Here is a 4737-nt window from a genome sequence, read left to right on the forward strand (position 1 = left end):
AAAACTAATAAAAATATACTAAAAATTAACTAAATCATACTAAAAACTATGTAAAAATAATGCCAAAAAGCGTATAAATTATCCACTCATCACAATACCAAACTTAAATTGTTGCTTGTCCCCAAGCAACTGAAAATCAAATAGGATAAAAAGAAGAAAATATACTATAAATCCCAAAATATCAGTGAAACTTAGCTCCAATCAGATGAGCGGGACTAGTAGCTTTTTGCCTCTTGAATAGTTTTGGCATCTCACTTTATCCATTGAAGTTCAGAATGATTGGCATCTATAGGAATTTAGAATTTAGATAGTGTTATTGATTCTCCTAGTTCAATATGTTGATTCTTGAACACAGTTACTTTATGAGTCTTGGCCGTGGCCCTAAGCACTTTGTTTTTCAGTATTACCACCGGATACATAAATGCCACAGACACATAACTGGGTGAACCTTTTCAGATTGTGACTCAGCTTTGCTAAAGTCCCCAAGTAGAGGTGTCCAGGGTTCTTAAGCACACTCTTCTTTTGCTTTGGACCTCGACTTTAACCGCTCAGTCTCAAATTTTCACTTGACACCTTCACGCCACAAGCACATGGTTAGGGACAGCTTGGTTTAGCCGCTTAGGCCAGGATTTTATTCCTTTAGGCCCTCCTATCCACTGATGCTCAAAGCCTTGGATCCTTTTTTATTACCCTTGCCTTTTGGTTTTAAGGGCTATTGGCTTTTTGCTCTTGCCTTTTGGTTTAAAGAGCTTTTGGCTTTTTCTGCTTGCTTTCTCTTTCTCTTTCTCTTTTTTTTTCGCCATTTTTCTTTTCTCTTCTCTATTCACTGCTTTTTCTTGCTTCAAGAATCAATTTTTATGATTTTTCAGATTATCAATAACATTTCTCCTTTTCATCATTCTTTCAAGAGCCAACATATTTAACATTCATGAACCACAATTTCAAAAGACATATGCATTGTTCAAGCATTCATTCAGAAAGCAAAAAGTATTGTCACCACATCAAAATAATTAAACTAGTTTCAAGGATGAATTTGAAACCATGTACTTCTTGTTCTTTTGTAATTAAAACATTTTTCATTTAAGAGAGGTGATGGATTCATAGGACATTCATAGCTTTAAGACATAGACACTTTAACACTAATGATCATGTAATAAAGACACAAACATAAATAAAGTATAGGGCTCAAAAACCGAAAAACAGAAAAATAAGAACAAGGAGATTAAGGAACGGGTCCACCTTAGTGAGGGTGACGTCTTCCTCTTCTTGAAGAACCAATGGTGCTCTTGAGCTCCTCTATGTCTCTTTCTTGTCTTTGTTGCTTCATCCCTAGTGATTTTGGTGCTCCTATCCTTAGTTGTCCCATGTTGGAACTTAATTCTCCTAGGGATGTGTTGATTTGCTCCCAATAGTTCTGTGGAGAAAAGTGTATCCCTTGAGGCATCTCAGGGATTTCATGGTGAGAAATTTTCTCATGCTCTTGTTGAGGTCCATGATCTCTTGTTTGCTCCATCCTTTTCTTAGTGATGGACTTGTCCTCTTCAATGAGGATGTCTCTAGGCTTAGGTGCCATAAATGGTTATGGAAAAACAAAAAGCAATGCTTTTACCACACCAAACTTAGAAGGTTTGCTCGTCCTCGAGCAAAAGAAGAAAGAAGTGAGTAGAAAAAGAAGAAAATAGAGGAGATGGAGGTGTGTGAATAGTTTGGTCAAGGGGGTTTTAGGTGGTTATGATGTGTGAAAAGGAAGGAGTGATGGTTTGAATTTGAGTGGGTGGGTGTAGGTGGGTTGTATGATGGTTTTGGAGGAGTAATAGAGGTGATTGGTGGAGGTTATTTTGGGAAAGAGTGTTATGGAAATGTGTGAGGGGGAGAGGAGAAAAGGTGTGGTAGGTGGGGATCCTGTGGGGTCCACAGATCTAGTGGGGTCAAGGACTTAGCATCCCTGCTCCAATTAGGCGTGTAAAACGCCCTCAGAGTGCATGTCTGGTGTTAAACGCCAGCTTGCTGCTTGTTTCTGGCGTTTAACGCCACTTCCATGCTCTGTTCTGGCGTTAAACGCCAGTCTGGTGCTTGTTTCTGGCGTTAAACGCCAGTAAGTTCTTCCTCCAGGGTGAGCTGTTTCTTCTGCTATTTTTCATTCTGTTTTTGATTTTTCAGTAGTTTTTGTGACTTCACATGATCATCAACCTAAAAAAAATAAAATAAAATAAAATAGATATAATTAAATAACATTGGGTTGCCTCCCAACAAGCGCTTCTTTAATGTCAATAGCTTGACAGTGAGCTCTCATGGAGCCTTACAGATGTTCAGAGCATTGTTGGAACCTCCCAACACCAAACTTAGAGTTTGACTGTGGGGGCTTTGGTTGACTCTGCAGTGAGAGAAGCTTTTCATGCTTCCTCTCCATGGTTACAGAAGGAGAACCTTGAGTTTTAAACACAAGGTAGTCCTCATTCAGTTGAAGGACCAACTCTCCTCTGTCCACATTAATCACAGCTCTTGCTGTGGCTAGGAAGGGTCTTCCAAGGATGATGGATTCATCCTCATCCTTCCCAGTATCTAGGATTATGAAATCAGCAGGGATGTAAAGGCCTTTAACCTTTACTAACACGTCCTCTACTTGTCCATAAGCCTGTTTTCTTGAGTTGTCTGCCATTTCTAAAGAGATTCTGCAGCTTGCACCTCAAAAATCCTAAGTTTCTTCATTACAGAGAGTGGCATTAAGTTTATTCCTGACCCCAGGTCACACAGAGCCTTCTCAAAGGTCATGGTGGTTATGTTACAGGGTATTAAGAATTTACCAGGATCCTGTTTCTTTTGAGGTAGAGTTTGCTGAACCAAGGTATTTAGTTCCTTGATGAGCAATGGAGGTTCATCCTCTCAAGTCTCATTACTAAATAATTTGGCATTCAGCTTCATGATTGCTCCTAAATATTGAGCAACTTGCTCTTTAGCAATGTCTTCATCTTCTTCAGAAGATGAATAGTCATCAGAGCTCATGAATGGTAAAAAGAGGTTCAATGGAATCTCTATGGTCTCTAGATGAGCCTCAGATTCCTTTGGTTCCTCAAAGGAAAACTCCTTATTGGTCACTGAGCGTCCCAGGAGGTCTTCCTCACTAGGATTCACGCCCTCCTCCTCCTCTTTGGGTTCGGCCATACCAAGCAAGGTAATGGCCTTGCACTCTCTTTTTGGATTCTCTTCTGTATTGCTTGGGAGAGTACTAGGAGGGGTTTTAGTGACTTTTTTACTCAGCTGGCCCACTTGTGCCTCCAAATTTCTAATGGAGGACCTTGTTTCATTCATGAAACTTAGAGTGGCCTTAGATTGATCAGAGACTATATTTGCTAAGCTAGATGGATTTTGCTCAGAATTCCCTGTCTGTTGCTGAGTGGATGATGGAAAAGGTTTGCTATTGCTAAACCTGTTTCTTCCACCATTGTTAAAGCCTTTTTGAGGCTTTTGTTGATCTTTCCATGAGAAATTTGGATGATTTCTCCATGAGGGATTATAGGTATTTTCACAGGGTTCCCCCATGTAATTCACCTCTGCTATTGTAGGATTCTCAGGATCATAAGCTTCTTCTTCAGAAGATGCCTCTTGAGTACTGTTGGATGCAGCTTGCATTCCATTCAGACTCTGAGAAATCATATTGACTTGCTGAGTCAATATTTTGTTCTGAGCCAATATGGCATTCAGAGTATCAATTTCAAGAACTCCCTTCCTCTGAGGCGTCCCATTACTCACAGGATTCCTTTCAGAAGTGTACATGAACTGGTTATTAGCAACCATGTCAATGAGTTCCTGAGCTTCTGCAGGTATTTTCTTTAGGTGAATGGATCCACCTGCAGAATGGTCCAGTGACATCTTAGATAATTCAGACAGACCATCATAGAATATATCCAGGATGGTCCATTCTGAAAGCATGTCAGAAGCACACTTTTTGGTCAGTTCCTTATATCTCTCCCAAGCTTCATAGAGGGATTCACCTTCTTTCTGTTTGAAGGTTTGAACATCCACTCTAAGCTTGCTAAGCTTTTGAGGAGGAAAGAACTTGGCTAAGAAAGTCGTGACCAGCTTATCCCAAGAGTTCAGGCTATCTTTAGGTTGAGAGTCCAACCATACTCTAGCTCTGTCTCTTACAACAAACGGGAAAAGCATAAGCCTGTAGACCTTGGGATCAACCCCATTGGTCTTAACAGTATCACAGATCTGCAAGAATTCAGTTAAGAACTGAAAAGGATCTTCAGATGGAAGTCCATGAAACTTGCAGTTCTGTTGCATCAGAGAAACTAATTGAGGTTTTAACTCAAAATTGTTTGCTCCAATGGCAGGGATTGAGATGCTTCTTCCATGTAAATTGGAATTTGGTGCAGTAAAGTCACCAAGCATCTTCCTTGTATTGTTATTATTTTTGGCCATGTCTCCTTTTTCGAAAAATTCTGTCAGATTTTCTCCAGAGAGTTGTGCTTTGGCTTCCCTTAGCTTCCTCTTCAGAGTCCTTTCAGGTTCAGGATTAGCTTCAACAAGAATGTTCTTATCCTTGTTCCTGCTCATATGAAAAAGAAGAAAACAAAAAAGAAAATATGGAATCCTCTATGTCACAGTATAGAGATTCCTCTATGTGAGTAGAAGAAGATAAGAATAGAAGAAGGAAAAGATAAGAATCCAAACACAAGGGAGAGGAGTGGGTTCGAATTCTTAGATGAAGAGGAGTGTTAGCAAATAAATAAA

General features: G+C 39.8%; 1 non-coding gene across 1 annotated transcript; it reads left to right on the forward strand.

Annotated features, from left to right (window-relative positions):
• The first annotated feature begins 3924 nt into the window (after nt 1-3924).
• On the forward strand, nt 3925-4032 carry LOC148573142 (small nucleolar RNA R71). Its single transcript, XR_015905624.1, has one exon. It is a non-coding gene; the product is annotated as a small nucleolar RNA R71 (small nucleolar RNA).
• The last annotated feature ends 705 nt before the right edge of the window (nt 4033-4737 follow it).

Source organism: Arachis ipaensis, chromosome B2 (assembly GCF_059453495.1).
Source record: "Arachis ipaensis isolate K30076 ecotype BB chromosome B2, ASM5945349v1, whole genome shotgun sequence".
Lineage (NCBI taxonomy): Eukaryota > Viridiplantae > Streptophyta > Magnoliopsida > Fabales > Fabaceae > Arachis > Arachis ipaensis.